Consider the following 18,894-nt stretch of genomic DNA (forward strand, 5'->3'; position numbering starts at 1 on the left):
TAACATCTCTAAAGGGAGGTACCACAGGGCGCCCTTATCAGATGCCTCAACTACATCAACTGACTCAGTTCACAGTGAAGGAAACTCACTTCAGCCACTCATAATCTCAGTAGCTCTGTCACTCCCCAAAGCTCCTGAGCACAGGTGAGGATGTATTGACTGGTAAAGTTAACAGCTTCACCCCCATGCTCAGCTCCCACTGCACCACCACTGACCCGACCACAGCATTACTGCTGATGTGGACCAATCCACCTGTCGATCTTGTAGTCCACCCAACATTTGTTAATGACGCAAAGTCTGCACAGGTTAACCTGAACCAACAGAATATCACTTTTGTGTATAAAATCACCTTAAAGCACAAAAATATGCTTCGACCCTGTGACCAAGACCCCCAAGATACTTCAGTTATGTGTCAGGATACACCCACACTGCTATGTTTTTGCTTTTACAACATATAGGTCTAGCTTCTACACTGCTCTGGTGTTTATGAGACCTTAAAACTTTTGGAAACGCAGCTGACCCCATGTTAGTTTGTAACTCAAGGCTTGTGTTTTAGAGTGTACAGGCAGATATGGCAACTTCTGACAATGATGACGCAGACACCAGTAGCTTGCGGATCAGTCATGATGTGTCCTTCCCTGACTCGTTATGTGCTTTCACATGACCGTTTTCCACTAGAACACAAACTACATCAGCTTTGACTTTGAATAATCATAAACAGTCAAACCCGATTTAAGGATGGGAGGTATGCACATGTCAAAATACAGTATATTGTTACGGAATAAGGTGTCAGAAACCCACTTGATGTTCTTAATTTCCTAACCCCCTCAAGCCAAAGAACTAAATCTTAACTTCGGGCTTCCCTTCTAGGTTTTCTGGAGATTTAAACTGCAAATGACAGTTTGCAGGGGGGGCTGTGGCTCCGTGGTAAGAGTCGGTCGTCTCTCAATCAGAAGGTCGGGAGTTTGATCCCTGACTGCTACTGTCACATGTCGAAGTGTCCTTGGGCAGGACACTGAACCCCAAATTGCTCCTGAAGGCACAGCCTTTGGTGTATGAATGCATAGATCCTGATTGGAGTGTGTGAATGTGGCATGCAGTGTAAAAGATCTTTGAGTGGTCGGAAGACTAGAAAAGCTCTATACAAGTACACTCTACAGTTGTCCTCTGCAGACAGAGTTTACATAGTTTTCATGGCCTCTACTCTACGAGACACTCATACTTAGGCCGTCTGCTAATAAATGAAGTATCTACAGGAGGACTGAGTGATCTCCATTCACTGAGAAAGGCCACCACATGCTGTAAGTTTTACAGAAAGAATGCTAGTTGAGCTAGTAGCTGAGCTTTAAAGCTCCTGTGAGGAACTTTTGGTTTGTGTTGATTTTGGCGCCCCCTGTGGACAAAGCCGTACCTCTTATCTGTTTGCTGATTTTGTCCTGTACATGCTTAAGTGGTGGTTTTTAAACAAATTATCTTATCCTGCTTTCTTTTAATAGTCATATACAGTATACCAGTGTTGTGACCAAGTCATCTTTGCTCAAGTCTTAAATGGTCTCAAGTCATTTGGTCCAAGTCTCAAGCAAGTCTCGAGTCATTTTTTCTTTGGCAAGTCAAGTCCCAAGTCAAGTCACTTTTTTTCCACCCAAGATCCAGCACTCTAACCTGTAGTATCAGGTCTTTATTAAGAGAAAAGACAAGGTGTTAGCAGCCCATCTAATAATGAGATTATTGGCCAATTTATATAACCTGTTCAAAAAGTATGACAATGAATTGTATCTGTATTATCTTGGCACAGACGCAGCCACGATGATGGTCTGCTCTGAGACCGTATTGAGTTGTAACGAGTACGACTGATGAGGCTTCTCTTTGGGGGAAGAATATCAGGTCGCGGGGGGGTTTGATGTTGCATGTTGCCATAGCTGTCATGAGTTTCTAGTTTAGTTCTGGTTGTGTCTTGTATTTCGGTGTTCAGTTATTATTTCTTGTTTTGCCTTGTCTTTTTGTCCCTTGTCATGAGTTTTCATCATTTAGTTTATTCTGTGTTCTTGTCAGTATTTAGTCTTGTTTAGTTAAGTATTTCACTTGTGTCTTTTTGATTAGATCATTTCCTGTTTTACTTTGTCACCTTGTCTCTTGTGTTGGTCCACTTCCTGCCTTTGTGTTTCCCGCTTGTTTGATTATGTGCCCTGCCCCTTGATTGTCTCACCTGTGTCTGATTAGCCTCACCTCCTAAGTTTATTTAGTCTTTGTGCTGCCCCGTCTCGCTGCCAGTTCATTGTCGTCTATCCTGTGGAGTCTATGTCTTTGACCTTCCTGGTGTGATTTTGTTCCTCGTGTCTTCTCTGGATTATTTTTGTGTTCCCTTGGACTACCTGTTTTCCTGGTTTTGTTTGTTCGTTTTTTGCTCTGTCTTTTGATTTTCCTTTTTGTCTTTTGTTGGAGTTTAGATTTTGTTTATGCATTTTTGCCTTTTATTTAATTAAATCAGTTTATCTAAGTCTGCTTCTGGGTCCTCACCTTTTTGTTTAATTGGAAACTTTGACAATAGCGAGGAGTTTGACTGACAGTCAGTCATCCAATCATGACAATCACATACCGAGTCGTCCAATCATGATTCCCATGTTTGCCCTGCATACAGACTTGATAGTTAGACAGAAACTTGACAACAAGTCATCATGCCTCAAGTCCAAGTCGAGCCTCAAGTCTTTTATTTTTTGTCAAGTCGCAAGTCATCATAACAGTAACTCGAGTCGACCTGAGTCCAAGTCACCAAGTCTCAAGTCCACATGTCTGCAGTATACCACTAACTTTAAATCTTTGCCCTGAAAAAATTTAAACAACAGTGAGCAGTCAATCGCTTCATCTGACACCTACCCCCCGCCAGCAGTCAAAAATAACTATACAGAAATAATCAGCCTTGTCACTGATGGTCTGGTTTGCTTTTGTAGGTCATACAGAGTAATCAGAATTAATTTCAGTCTGTTTCATAACCAGCAAAAAACTCACAAGAGCTTTATGTTCCAAACAAAAAGCTTTTCATTGAAAAGTTTTACAAAAGAAAAAAGAAAATGTGTCTTGGTCTTGGATTGTCATGGAGTATTACATTTCTTTAATATGTGACTTTATTCATTTCTTAAACCTGGGACTGATACTTAAAGTTTGACTTTATTCTCAATATGCAAATTAGAAATAAACATCAACCTCTCATTTCCTCCTCCGTACAAGAGATAGTGACTAAACTTGGATGGGTGACAGATACAGGCCAGAGCAATGGGACACTTTTGGTACACTGAACGTCGCCCTGTAGGAAAGCACACATTGTAGAGAAATATACACTGGCAGAGAGAATATGTACTGTTTCCTGTATAATGACTGGTGGAATGAAATATTGTTCCTTGTGTTATCACTGCTGTAATAATCACACAATACCAAGCAAAGCAAATAATCAGCACAGTGTGACTGTGACTGTCTGCCAAAGGATGAGCGTGTATTTGTACAAACAGCGCAGCAGATGGCAGTTCTGAATGGGAGCCATACGTAAACATTATTCACAAATGTGATGGAGGTTGTGGGTCTCATGTCATGCTGACACAGCTGAGTGTCGGGGTGTGTCCTGTTTTCAAATTTCAATACTAACACTAACTCGCCTAACAGTCAACAGTTTCAATACTAACAGTCGACCTGCCATGTGTGCTAAAAATGTGAGGTCCTTAAATTGCTATGACAACAACAAAAGCTCCATCGTTGTTTACAGGTGAATTTCAGGACCTTAAACAAGGTTCAGAGGTCATAGGAGGTTGATAAACAGAACATTAACATTGAAGTCATGGTTTGAGAGCAGCACAAACAGTCAGTGTTTAAGAAGCTACTTGTAAATCACATCTTTACTTGCACCGGAAGAAGTTGCACTGCAGTAAAGATGAGCTAGGGATGAAGCTAGTTTGATTAACTTAAAGCTCCTGTGAGGAGTTTTTTGCTGGTTATGAAACAGACCAAAATTAATTCTGATTACTCTGTATGACCTACAAAAGCAAACCAGACCATCAGCTACGAGGCTGATTATTTCTATTCAGTTATCTTTAATGACTGAAACGAGTGGCGGGGGGTAGGTGTCAGATGAAGCGATTGACTGCACGCTGCCTTTGTTTACATTTTAAAGAAAGCAGGATGAGATTTTTTGTTAAAACATCACTTAAGCATAAAACCAGCAAAGAGATAGCAGGTACAGCTTTGTCAACAGGGGGCGCCAAAATCAATACAAACCGAAAGTTCCAGGAGGTTTATATAGAAAGTAGTACCTTAATCAAAATAACACCATACATTTGAGACAGAATTGTAACAGATATTAGTTTTAAAAAAAGCTGTTCACTTGTGAGGTTTTGTTGTTTTTTTGCACAAAGCGTACACTTACATATGTTTAAGTATAACCATCACTAGTCTTTCTCATGAAGTGCTGGTAAGATAATATGCAAAAAAAATTAAAAAATGCATTAAAACTACCAGCAAGCTTCTGCAAAATAGTTAAACTACTAGAGTTTGATTGCATGTCGGTCACTTAACACAGAAACACAATGCTAAGGGCATTCCTCGGTCCGTCGTTACAATACAGGATGCTACATATATGACAACCACTGGGGTGCAGGTCTGCATGGTTTCATGGCTGTATGTATTTCAGCTTCTAAGCTGTAAAAACAACCCAAACATGTTTTTGATTACTCCTGTGTGTTATTTTGATGTTTGATCTGTGATACCACTTTAGTACTTTGAGAATAATAGACCTCTGTAATGGTAGCTGCAAACAAGGACAAAGGCAACATGTTAGCAAACAGTTGCTAATGTACAAAGCAATTACTTGAGAGCAAGATTAGCAGTCACTTGTAATTGTGTAATTGGCCACGCAACAAATGCAAGTCCAATATTCACTTCACCAACTTGTGATAAAAAATATGTGGCTTCTTAGCTGTGTGTTCACCAGCTAGTCATTAACATTGTCTGTCTGCTGTTTGGTGCTGAGCAAAGCAGCGTTTTCACTGAAATAAGCTTCCTCCTGTTGGAGAACATGTTGACACTGTCCTCTAGCTTTCTGTTTGATGTAATTAAAAGAAAAGTTTAGCAAAGTCTAATGCTACCCATCACCTGGTGACCCTACATTAGGGGAAAAAAAACAACAACAACAAAAAAACATGGTTTGCCCTGTATAAAATGTATTCACTCACTCTGTGAAACACTGAATCATCACTAAATATTAATAAAAATCAATAGCAACTTTAAAAACAAATAGGGAGAAGAAAGAAGAGAGTGAGTGGTTAGAGAGAACAATCTGTTGTCCAGATCGGCTAGATGAGCAATGAGTCATGCAGAGAACACCCACCACTCAACATCCTGTTACATACACTCTGGCTAACACACCACAGAGTACGAATTCATTTCAGACATACCAACTAAATATGGAGAGTTCAGATTATATTAATAAATCCTCTGTTCTAACTCTAACACGTTATATAATATGTAACTGGAACATTTGATGGGTAAGTATCATTAAAGACATAACTGTACACCTACATGTACTACAGGCCCTTTAGTCTACATTTAACATTCATACGATTCAGATAACTATTCTGTTTCCTCTGATCTGCTATATTTAGTTCATTACATTCAGTATTATTTCCCTACAGTAATAAAGGAAGTTCCCCAAATGTATTTGATCAAATCTTGTAATATTTATACATTTTGTTTAAGTATGTCTGCCACCGTCTTTGTGCTCAGCATTTAACCAGCCCCTTCCCCACTCAGGCATCCACCTGTGAGCTCTGAGGAAATAAGGGAGACTGGGGAATGTCGTCACTCTCAGTCTACCACTAACTGTACCATTGTGCTGTAGTTTTAAATATCAGCTGTGACAGGTGACTCACTGTAGTTTCATTGTTAATGCAATTCCAGTATTTTTGAAATTAACTTCTCTGCCTCTTTTTGGATTTAAAAAGTATGGTAGAATTTTCGGACCCCTCTCTATACATGAAAAAATAGGCGAAACCCAGAGGTCAACATAGTATGTGGAAACAGCTGCTATAGAGAGCAGAATACTGGCTAACAGTTAATAGAGTAATTTATTTTTCCCTGAGGGGAAATTAGATTGTTATAGCAGCTTTTAAAGTTCAACATCACAATGAAAATACAAAATACTAAAAACTAATACAAGAGAATATATATAAACAACACCAATATTGATGTAGGAGTGAAAGAGTGATGTATGACCCCCTCCAGGTAAAATCCAGCGTTTAACCTTGTAAACATCTCCATGTGGTGTTCTTCATGTGCTACAAGACATATCAGGGACAACATCAGCAGTCACCTCCATGGCTGGGCCTGTCTGCTTTTAAACTGCAGTGTACCAAGGACAGGCTGAACAACACGTTTTCAGATTGGCAGGTTTGAGACGTCACAAACCTAAGGAGCCAATCCTGTTAATGGACGGGTATGACGCCATGCATATCATTATGTGTAACCTATGGCAACCACTTTGGTGATGCGTGAGCCAGCTGTAAGCGTCATCATCATTTTTGCAAACTCACTACTAACGTTAACGTTACTACTTCTGATTACTACATTTCAAGCTAGCTACGTTTTTAACAAGTTGCCACTAAACGATGGCAGAGACGTGTTTTGTTTTCACGACGGAGGGGGCGGTTAGAAATGTGCATAGTGGACGGGGACTATGCAGATTGGGGAATTTTTAATGAGGGAGAAGGAAGAGATGCCTTGGGAGGATTTTTACGAGGTAATTAAACATATTTTGCAGAAAAAACATCCATCCTTTATCTATATCGCTTATCCTGTTCAGGGTTAAGGGGGGGCTGGAGCCTATCCCAGCTGTCATTGGGTGAAAAGCAGGGTACACCCTGGATTGGTCACCAGTCAATCACAGGGCTGACACACAGAGAAAAACAACCTTTCACACTCACACCCACACCTATGGGCAATTTTAGAGTCACCAGTTAACCTTACAAGCATGTCTTTGGACTGTGGGAGGTAGCCGGAGATAACCCATGCATGCACGGGGGGAACATGCAAACTCGCAACAGCGCTAACAACAGCACCACCGTGCAGCCCAGAAAAAACATATCAGACACAATTAATTATTTCTATAGAGCATTTTATATGTCTTAAAACATGACTGGACCTTCTCAGTAATAATAATAACAATAGCCACAGTTCCTGCCTATCACATGTCTGCTTACTTAACCATGGCATAGACTGATGAGGGGTATCAATCTGAGCACCTTGATGTCGGCAAGCAAGAAAATAATCACATTTCCAAATGTTGTACTATTCCTTTAGACTAACCTTTATCAAAAAATAGGCACATTTTAAACACTAAAATATGAGCCAACACTCCAAACCATTATAGAAAGGTTCAGAGTGAATCAACATGACATTGCACAACAACAGCCATGTCCTGGCAGATAACTGCAAAGACCGCCATGGACACACATAGGACATAACACTATGTGAAAGCATACAACTGTTGTAATTTATTTGTTGTCAGAGCATATGTAACTGTATGCACGCTGTGTGACACAGGACTTTTTTACCCAGCTGTTGTAAACAAACACTGTGATTCGTTCTTTCACTGCAGCCATACACAGAAAACTGTGGTGAAGAAAAAACAAAGATTTTAAATTTCGATATGTTGTGCTGAGTTGAACACTTTTTTGTTTTTCCCTGTAATAATCACGTATCCAACAGAGCTCCTGCCCTCACGTACTGACAGGTTTGCATTGATTGGGGGAATAGAAAACAGGAAGCATCCATCCATGTGTGACCTCCTGCCAGATAAACAACATATAGCTCCATCATATTCCTGCACATCTCCAACAATATGGCATCTATACACACACGCAGTCCTCACACATAACCTCAGGCACAACATGTTTAGCACATGCATTCATACACTACAAACATCTGTGCTTCTGTGTTGTCTACAGAAAGCAACGGAGAGGCATCCCTGATGGCCTACCATCCCCCTCATCCATGCCTGCCATCTCCTCCCTTCGTCTCCCTCTCCTCCTCCTCCTCCTCCTCCTCCTCCTCTGTGTGAGGCTGCAGCCTCCGTCACTAAAGGCAGAAAAACGCAGTGAAAAGGAGGCATTCCTCCAGCTTTACCTTTCAGCGTAGGGAGAGATGGCTGTGATTTAGCTCAGATGTTGCTGCTCCTCAGCCTCGGTTCACAACATCATATGACCATGTACCACCTGCTCTACTGCCGGGTCATATGACCAGATTAGAGGCAGGCAAGGATCTCTGGGATTTGTAGTTGAGGGGGTGGACAGGATAGGATTCTGCTGTCATTAACATTCTGAGCTGTGCTTAAAAAGTACAACTGATTTCTCTTCACTTTGAGCTACAGCTTTGATGATCTATGATCAATATTTCAAGACGTTTAATAAAATACATAATTTGGTCGTCATTTCTTTTCGATATGGGGAAATAGAGAATTTATAGTGTCACAAACATTTGTCGTAAGATATATGACATTGTTTTAATAATGAGGTTAATGTTTGCATGATAGCCGTCATATTAGTCCTCCACGTTAGAACAATTCAGACAGTACAGTTTAATAATAATATTGATGATTATTGATATTTGGCTTTCAATAAAAACAAAAGCATTATAAGATTAAAAAAAGTTTAAACTTAAAAAGGCATAAAATATGCAAAGCCCTTTAAAGATTTCATCAGTAGCTGTAAAAGTAATTTACATCTGCTTTTTGATCACCTCACCCTTATGTCACAAGTTGTTAATGTTTAGTTTTGTATTCAGTTTATTCTGTGTTCTTGTCACAATTTAGTCTTGTTTAGTTAACTATTATATTTGTGTTTCATGGGTTAGATCATTTCCTGTTTTACTTAGACACCTTGTTTCAGTGTCAGTTCATCATATGTCTTTCATCGCCTTCTGAGTGGCTCCCCGTGTTTCTCCAGTTTCTTTCCTTTGGACTATTTGTTACCACTGTACCATTATGCTCTGCCTTTTGGTTTTCTGCTTTGTCCTGAATTAAGAGTTTTTGGGCCCTATGTAGACGGTCTAAAGCGCATGGCGCTAAGGGACTTAGGGCATGTCTGACGCACTTTTGCTAGTTACACTGCACACAATCTTGGCGCAAACCGAGACGCAGGGTGCAAAAAGGTTGGCTTAAATCCCTGGATAATTCATAGGTGTGTTTTCGGATTGATGTTAAAGCCACTGAAGCGATCCCGCTGCCCAACAGAAACGAAAATGAAAAGCACGCGGCACAGCATTACCGATTTAAGTCTCCAGACGGACAGGATCTTCTCATTATTATAGTTCTGTGTGCTGACCATCAAAGAAAGGTCGGTGTTACGACCCTGGCGGCTTTAAATGTTTATTGTTTAAATGTTGCTTTCGCTCTTTGCTCCAGGTGGACTTTAGGGCCCTTTGAGTTGCATTGTGGATTCTGCCCCTGTGGTCTTTTTTTAAATGTATTAAATCATCCAAGTCTGCTGCTGGGTCTTCTACCTTTTTGTTTAATCTCAAATCCTGACACTTTTATTCAAACACAGTAACAGATATCTATGATTCAATTTGTCATGTTGTGATTCACATTTAACATATCCATTAAGTAATTTGACTTGTAAAAATTAAAATAATTGTTTCTTACAAATCAATACTTTTCTTAATCTTTTCAATGAACATTATAGATATCTAAAACTGTTCCTACATGTATATGATTATTGTGTTTAATTGGAAATGTTAATAGAGAAAATGTTTTTCCACATTATCTAAATTTGCATTTCAGATATCGATTGAATTGTAACTTGTGAAAATCATATTTATACTGCTATCTCTCTACATTTACATATCTAAAACTCCTCTATTCCTAATCACAGTCAAATTTTATTTCATATCAATGAGGAATTTTCACCATGTAAATTATAAATTGTAGATCGCTACAGACTTTTCCAACATAACCATGGTGGCCCCTATTTACACGGCGCATGGTGCACGGTCTAAAGCGCACGGTGGTTAGCGATTTAGGGCGTGTCTGACGCACTTTTGCTATTTACACGACCGCAATCTGGGCGCAAACCAAGACACAAGTGCGAGGGGTTGGCTTAAGTCCCTGGATTATTCATCGGTGTGTTTTGGGCATCACATGAATCAAACCAATCAGAGTGTCAGCTATCATTCCCTTTAAGAGCCAGGTGCACCTGCAGGAAGGTATGTTGGTATTTACACGGCGGACGGAGTCATTCTACTAATATAAACCAGATTCAGACCGACATTTTTAACTTCTTTCTTTCCACAGTACCCCTGCACACACAGAACACACATAGGTCACTGTATGATACATGTTGAAGCACGGATTGATGTTAAAGCCACTGAAGCGATCCCACTGCCTAACAGAAACCAACATTAACCAAAACTTCATTCATGATTTAAATCTCCAGACAGACAGGATCTTATGAGCTCTGTGTGCTGACAGAAAGGTCGGCTGTAAATGTTTGTTCTTTGAGCCACAGCCTCTTAGGGTCAAGAGCTGACGCCATAGTGTAGTCTTCTCCAGCTCACCTCATACCTTTTTTGTAAGTCTTTGTGAATGACTTCTTTTAGTTTCCTGCTACAGTTCCATGCTTGCTACAGTTTAGGAGCTTCTGATAGTTAATATCAGTTAGTCATCAATTATTGGTGGCAGTCGTGTTACAAAGTAATCCGTTGGAGTACTCAGATTAGTTTTTTGTTGTAACGAGTAACGTAATGCGTTAGCTCTGCAATTAAAATAAAACGTTATTAAGTTAGTTTTTCATAAAAAGTAATCCGTTACTGAAAAATAAATCGCTGTATTTCTCTTTTCCTTGTGTCGACACAAAAACAGAAACTCCCTGAAGCACTGTTTCTGTTTCTCTCCTCCTTCTTGGCAGGTCGCTGCGTACCAGCAGGAGGTAAACAAAGCTGTGTAAGTGTGCATGTGTAACTAGCTAATTCGGCTAGCAAGACGTCGGAGAGGACAGCGTTTACTTTGTGGAAATATTCACATTATTCTGAATGTTTGGGTGAAAGGGACGAGAATAACATGACGGTGATGACTGCAGCTAAACACAGCTCCACAACACTGGTGGGACTAAGAGCCTGTGTTGTGTTGATGTCATGGAAACAGCTGTGCCTAATACTGTATGCCTCTGCCCAGTTCACTGTCAGACTGTTAGCATCATAAAGAGCTGTAAAGGTTATATTGCGTCTGTCATACCTGTTATTAGGCTGCAGAGTTACAGATTATGGGCCGTAAACGAGGCCATGCAACGACGGTAGAGTCGATACATTCAAAGGTAGACGTACAGTAGGCTACATGCCGTCCTGGTTATATAACACACGTGTAACGGGTCGCAAAGGGGGTTTAATTTTTGGTAACGTAAAAGTAATCTAACGTGTTGCTTTTCTCAGCAGGTAACACAGTAACGTATCGAGTTACTTTTAAAAGTAAAGTAAACACTGTCCATCTTGCTGGTGTACATAGTGTTTATAGTTATTTTATTATTATTATCATTAGTATTATTACGTGTTTGTATTTCTTATTTATGACTCTTTTACGTTCCTTCCTTTTATCTGACTTGTGAGCTGCTAACAAGTGAATTATCGCTAATGGGCCCAGTATCTTCTTTTCTTACATCGGGCTTATAAACGTTAAAATAAGGTAAAATGGTGGGAGAAAAAATATCTGAGAAGCTTATCAAAAGTATGATCGTATACAATTGTATCTTTTTATAAATAATCACAGCACGTTGTCTTTGGATTGGTTAGGCTGTAAATATTTTGAGGAACAAAGAAAAGCTTACAGATTCCTCCTCACATGTATTTCCTCAAACACATGTGAGGTCTTGTTTTGAAGGCTTAAGCTGAAAATTCATGTTTGTTTCCGTCTGTTTTTCCTCTGCCATTGAAATTCGGCTCCGTGCCGCGCTTTGTTTTGCAGTTGAACTCTGCTCTGCTCTCAGCGCTGCAGCTCTTCTAACCACAAACTTGGATCTCTCCAGCGGCATCGTGTCCACAGAGACATCTGCCTCACTGACACCAAAGTGACCTTCACACACCGTCCTGCTGTCTGATCAGTGCGGTGCATATGGCAAGAAAAAACTGCAGGGAGTGTGGCCAGCTGTCCTGTCCACCATGAGACTGAGATATGTAGTAATCGAGCTGTTAATGACAGGTTTGGATCCGAGCCGTCAGTGAGGGACGTGTCTGTGATGATGGAGGATTCTCCTGACTTCACTCATGCTTCATGCTGTCTGCGTGTGAAAAAGGCTGCCCTGGAAAAAAGAAAACCAGTCATTACTTTGACTGTTAAAGGTTTTTGGGCATGCTAAGAAGTCCCAAAGACGTCATTTTATTTTAAGTTTTGTGATCAGTGATCGTTCCTTAAAGCTGCAGTAGGTAAGATGGACAAGAGAGCGGACTTTGCTTCAACTTCCAGGTCCCTCCCCCTCTCTCTCCACGGTGCTCAGTCCTGCCTCCAAAGCCCTCCCCACAGAGGAGGCGGTGATGCGCGCGCAGGCTAGTAACCACAGCAACTGAAGGAGTCAGATATACAATATGAAACAACACTGAACAGCAGCCACCTTGGGAACAAGCTAATGTTAGCCCGACTTCAACACCAACTGACACAGCGTCACAGTAACCGCTGACATCTTAGCAGTTTGGAAACATTTTTTTGAAAACAATGACAGCAGAAAAGAAGCTGGGGTAATTACCTGCAGAACTGTCTAACTCGCTTTTAATCCTTTCAGGTCCCGTAGCTCTCTCCACCTTGGAAATGCTGCTCTGATGTTTACTATCGTTTCATTTCTGTCTTGGTCCAACTCTTTCTTTTTAGCTTGCTTTTCCTCTTTTGTCTTCTTTGGTTTAATGGTCTTTGTAGCATAAGCAGTAGACTCATACTAGGAACCTTCTAGCTGTGAGGCAACAGTGCTAACCACTGCACCACCGTGCAGACCCTTTTTATTTCCCAATATATAGTTTTCTCAGAAGTTGGTGGAGACCAAAACAGAGCTAATAGGAGAGTCTCACTCTGGACACGGACATTCAGAAAGGCTGAGAGAGCCATCACTTCAGAGTTTCACTTTGGTTCTCACAGCTTAAAAAAACACAAACCTGCAACATCCATAAATAATGTCCATGTGAATCTCTGGATATAACAAAGAAGCTAAATAGAACATATTTGATTGGAGCTACTTTCTATTCAACAAATGTAAACCTCATGAAAACTGTTGACCTCTAATGGGGAAAAGTAATGTGGACTACACAGTGAGTTTGTGTGGAGGAAGCATGTGTATGTGCTTATGGATTTACAGGTTTATAAAGGTTGTCAATAGCTGTGTGTTCATGCAGCACCTCTGTGTGTTGAAACAGCACATTCACATTCATTCTGAAAAGTAAACACAAATGTTATATTTGACATTGAAATCACTGAAGCAGTTCTAAGAAGGAAGGTGGTGCATAACTAACAAACTGTACAACTATTTAACCTGGCAGGGAGAGGAGTGTGGAGAATCATGGCAGCATATGCCAACCACAAAGTGCATGAGCAGAGAGGAGCGGCGGTGGGGAGTGGCAGCACAGACAGGAACAGACGGACATTTATCATGACAGCTGCTTCAGATATTTCCACAGATCAACACTGCACAGGATGTCCAAGGAGCTCCAAGGTTCTGAAGGAAGCGACTGTTCAAATGCAAACACAGCGTAGCAGAAGTGATTTACTTTACACAAATATGTGCTCTTTCTAAAAAAAATTTTCTCGGAAGCCTTGAAAGAAAACATGGCTGTACTTTCCCAAGATTGCCTTTTGCTTGGTTTTATTTAAAAGTCGATTTTTTCAACTCTGCCTTTATAGAGACAGAGCACAACATGAATACTCTGAAAACGACCAATCAGGGCCACAATATGCAACTAAGAATATGTCTGCAGCTAAAAACACAAGATATGAGCATGTCAAAGGAGTGCTGTTGTACCCTGTGCGTACCAGAGAGGAAGAGACAAACTCACTGTTGTCTGTGTGTCTCCTCGCCTTGTTTGAGAATGATCCATCTGAATGGACAGAGCATTTTCAATGGAGTCTCCAGGTTCAGGTTTTTTAATCTCATATAACGTGTATATATGTGCATGAATGCATGTGTATGGGATCATGTACACATTTTTATGTTGCTATGGAGTGGATTGCTGCCTTAATTTTGTTGTGTATTTGATATGCAATGACAATAAAGTATCTATATCCATCAATAAGAATTAATTGACCTGAAAATTGTACCCTCGAAAAAACGGGTCTGGGTGCACGAGATAAACCGTGTGAGGGAAAGGCTGGGAGAATATCAATGACTGGTACAAGGCTCGTTTCAGACTCAACAGGGCTCAATTTGAGATTGTTTTGGAAAAGATCGGGCCATCCATCGCGAAAATGCAGACGGTTTTAGGGAGACCATCAGCCAAGCTGACAGGCAGAAAGATGTGTGTTGACAACGTTGATATCGGAAGTCCCGCCCCTTCTTGTTTTTGACTGAACGGTGAGGGAGAAGTGACATTGATGAGTGCGGTGGTGTTACAAAAGTTTTTAACTGAGAGTGAAAAGGCTGAACCTGGCACTAAGGACGCTGAGTGCTGAAAACGCTGAAATGCACTGGTTTTGTAGAGAAAATCCACGCTGCAGCGAAAAAACGCTGTTAGTGGACTCAGGCCCTCAACCTCAACTGACACATAAGGTACCAAAGCATGTTAATGTTTTGAAAATAGATTTATGAGCATCGATTAGTGTCTTAGCTTTGTCAAGATTCAGTTGCAAAAACTGAAAGACCGTGCATCATCTGCATAGAAATTGTGCCATAAATTATATTATAGTATTAATATTTTACATAGGAAACATTTAAATGTACTGAAACAATGACCAAGAATGTATTACTTTTCGTCAAGTTGAGGTGGAATGATTACAGTGACCAATAACTAAGCATCCAAATAGAACTTAACTATAGCAATAAAATGGACTTAAAATTCAAATTTAAAATACATAAATATTTATTTTTTTTTCAAACTCAGGCCCTATTTAATATATTTTTAGGTAAAAATGACCAATAAGTACAAAAGGTTTTTGAATAGCTTCAGTAGATTGCTGGTTGACACAATAATGGCTGCAGTGTAATTCCGATGCTTTAGCTCTATAAACAGACATCTGCATGCTAACAGCTAAGAATCTGTTCTAGATCTAAAATTTAACTTGAGATTAATTCCCTTGACGCTGTGTCACGAAAGCCAATCAGCGTTCAGATTTCCCGACTTCCTCAAATGCATCAGATCAAGCCGATCTCTGTTCAACAAACGAGCATTTTATAAGTTTTCAGACTGACAAAGCTAGAATTTTTACTTCTTACAAATCTCTTTCTGTAACAATGCAGCACGCGGAAAAAGAAGTCTTGATGGGAAGTCGATTATCGCTTACCGCCTGGCACGTTCACCGGGGTCACCAGAGGCTCAAAATATTATACCAATTGTCGGACAACATTAGAAAACAGATTGCTTCAGAGATGAACCTTTTTGTTATAGTAAGATCCTTTTTTTCATCAGAAACAGTTGTCAAGTACGTCTGTCTCCCTTCAAAGCCACCAGACTCCATTCACAAAAACAGATTATTGTGCAGATTATTGTGCAGATAGTTTACCACTGCCCAGAACAGTAAGTTTGTTTGTGTTATTGTGTGGTCTTACCCTTCAAAAAACAAAGTCTCACAATAACACAAACAAACTAACTGGTCCAGGTTCAGTATCTATGGGATTAATTAATAGAAATAGTAATTTAGATCCCAAATATGTGTAAATATTGTCCAGGTTTAAACATATTAACCCCCCCCCCCTTTATCATACATACTTACACATTGTCCAGTTTGTTTTATGATCACAGTTTTATGACTTAGATTTTTGGCATAACATGCATTTATGAAATAAATAGATAATAATAAAAAAAAGAATAATATAGAGATGAGTGGACACGAGAGAGACCCACAAGAACAAGCTGGATTTGAAGCACTTATCCCCCAAGTCCCTCTCATTTAAAACAAGAGGTCTAATGTCCAAGCTACACTTTCTTTTTACAGTCTTTGGCCCATTTTTGTCAAACTCCTGTTCTGGTGAGAGCCTGAGAAATGTTGAGTTGATGTCCAAACACAGCTGCATCTACAAGTTTCTGTCATGTTAATGTCACACTCAGATAATAAGTGATAGCTGAAACACAAACTGTAACAGTCACATCTGCCAGCGTATTGTAATTTCCTCATGTACGGGGGAGGGGGCTAACCACTGCTGAGCAAATAAGGGAAGACAACTGTATCCCCTGCTTCTCCTGTATATCCTAATCCTGCTTTGTCTGTCTTTGGGAACAGTGATGAGACAGGAAGAGAAACAGCATGAAACTGCCTCCAGATTGAATTATGCATGCCTCCATCTGCTGACAGAGGACAAGTCTGTCAGGCCTCCTCAGTGTCACCACACACAGATACATACACAGCTCACTTTACTCACGGCAGATCTATAGTTCATGGGCCCGCTGCGTCTATAACAAACACAATCCCTCAGGTTAACTGTGCCATTCACTTCACTCTGCTGCACTACACTTCATCCTCCAGGAATCGGCTGATTTAAGGGCAAACACGAAGCATGCATCAGTATTCCCAGCAGGACGGTTGTTCCTGAATATCCACATACAGCAGATCGTACTTTAATCTCCCTGTGGTGAAAATCAGATATTTAGAGCCATATGGAGGATAATTCATGTATTTTATTTTGAACTTTTTACAGAGCTGGTTCGATTACTTGAATAAAATACGTCATGGGTGGAAGAAGGCGAAAAAGCAGCTCTTAAACCTCCTTCATTGCAAGTGTACAGGTCTGTACAGCTTTTGCTGTAAAAATAGTTGTATACATTTTATTATTTATATACTTTTTTTCACTTCACACTCCTGACCATGTTTCATTTTTTCAAAAAGGACTTTCAGATGGGTCACAACAGATAAAATGCAGGCTGTGGAGCTCTAGAATGAAAATACACTTTACTGGAGGCAGCGTTCAGTACACAAGAGATCAGGCTGACAAACAGGGACAGGTATCCAAATCACGCAACTCTTGCTACACAGAACTTAGAATAACTACCAACAAACACTGAGAGCATAAGGACTAAATACACAAGATGAGGAAGAGTGAAATAACAAGACATGTGAAACTGATCAGAGCAGGTGAAGGCGGGAAACACTCAGGGAAGTGATGTCTCTACAGAGGAGAGGGGAGTAATAGGGATGCACGATATTATCGGCACGTTATCAGTATCTGCAGATTATGACTTGAAAATGACGGCATCGGCAGATATGTCATTTTTCTGCCAAAAATTTCCACCGATAAAACAAGGCTTTCATTCTGCCTAAATGCTCGATGATTCCCTAATAAAGCTTGATGTAATGCTACGACCAGTGTGTGCGTGCATCGGTCACGTGAGGAGGGGCCAAATCTCATTCATTCAACACTACACATTTAATCGTCCATCACAAGAATCTGCCAGTGGGCCACTGCAAGAAGAGTAGACATGATATCTATTCCACTACAGGGGAGACTTGATGTTTTCTGCAATTAGGTGGAAAAAAATAATGTGCCTAATATATATCAGGGATGCAAAGGCTGGTGTTCTTGCAGACACAAAGAAGGAAGCAAGCTAAAAATGAAGCTGCATTATACAATATTTAACTTCTATATAATATTTAGGAGTACCTCTCTTTCCCCTCCTCTCTCCTTATGCACTGTGTTCACCGTGTGTGCTCTTCATTTGTCTGTCTCTTTGCTGTGGTTTAACACACAACAAAACAGCACATATCAACCACTGTAAACATCTTCACAACACTTTCTTATATAAAGCGGAACATGGTTTGGAGTATGATATAATAATAATAGAGTATGTGACTAAAGGAAAATAGAAAATACAACTGTCACCGGATGTTTTCTTGCATGCAGACATCGGAAAGGCTGACAGCATGCTAGCCCTCTGTATTCAGCATGCTTGTAGTTGTTTACAGTCTGTGGCTCTTCCATGTGTGTGTTACAGCAGTCTAATGCACGGTTTGTCGTGTGGTTCTGCGTGCTGCAGATGGCTGTGCACTGCGGTCCTCCCACCCAGATGGTAGCGAGTGGAGAAATCACTCACACAGTAATCATCCTGGAGACACCTGGAGAAACAGAGCAAGAGCGAAGATGGGAAATGTGAACCAAGCGCTAAGTGAACCACTCAGTCAGCCTAATAAGAGACCGAATTATCTTGTGAATGAAGGCTGTGCTCTCTCCGCCCCCCCAAACCCGCAGTATGCAGTCTGCAAAGTAAAAAGTGTTGATATAGAACTGCATCAAACCACAGCAATGTCATTTGATGGACACATTTCCTACTCTCTTTAAAGGAGAAGTTCGGCATTTTTAAGCCTGGGCCCTATTTGTACAACTTTGGAACTTTGGAACATAATCCAGGGGCAACTGTCCTCTAAAAGTTCTTGTTTTTGCCGCTGACAGGCTCAGATTGTTACTTCAGGTGTCCGACAACATTACGGAAATGATCCCTACAAAGATCGCCCTTTTTTTAAAGAGTGAGATCCTTTTTGTATAACCAGAAACAGTGATATTTCTAGGTAAAGAAATTAGATGCATGTAAATATGTTAGGTCTACTTACTCATAGATAGTTGCCCGTTTGGTCCCTGTGGTCTTGGCTGCCTCCTCCAGTTTATTTTGGGCGTTACACATCGTTGTGTAGTGTCTGAGGTATCATCCTTGGACACCCCTGGCCATCAAATTCAAATGCCTCATCGTCAT

At 40.4% G+C, this 18,894-nt stretch overlaps 1 protein-coding gene across 1 annotated transcript in view; it reads right to left on the reverse strand.

Moving 5' to 3' along the window:
- The window catches only part of tsnare1 (T-SNARE Domain Containing 1), a 181,972-nt gene extending 173,737 nt beyond the window's left edge, over nucleotides 1–8,235 (reverse strand). Inside the window, exon 1 of the mRNA XM_069656961.1 lies at nucleotides 8,164–8,235. The gene's annotated coding sequence lies outside the window, so the exon portion shown is untranslated. The remainder of the gene's footprint in view (nucleotides 1–8,163) is intronic.
- Nucleotides 8,236–18,894: the final 10,659 nt, after the last annotated feature.

This window comes from Semicossyphus pulcher, unplaced genomic scaffold (assembly GCF_022749685.1).
Source record: "Semicossyphus pulcher isolate SPU_LCO1_2020_fin unplaced genomic scaffold, fSemPul1.0.p SCAF_9, whole genome shotgun sequence".
Classification (NCBI taxonomy): domain Eukaryota; kingdom Metazoa; phylum Chordata; class Actinopteri; order Labriformes; family Labridae; genus Semicossyphus; species Semicossyphus pulcher.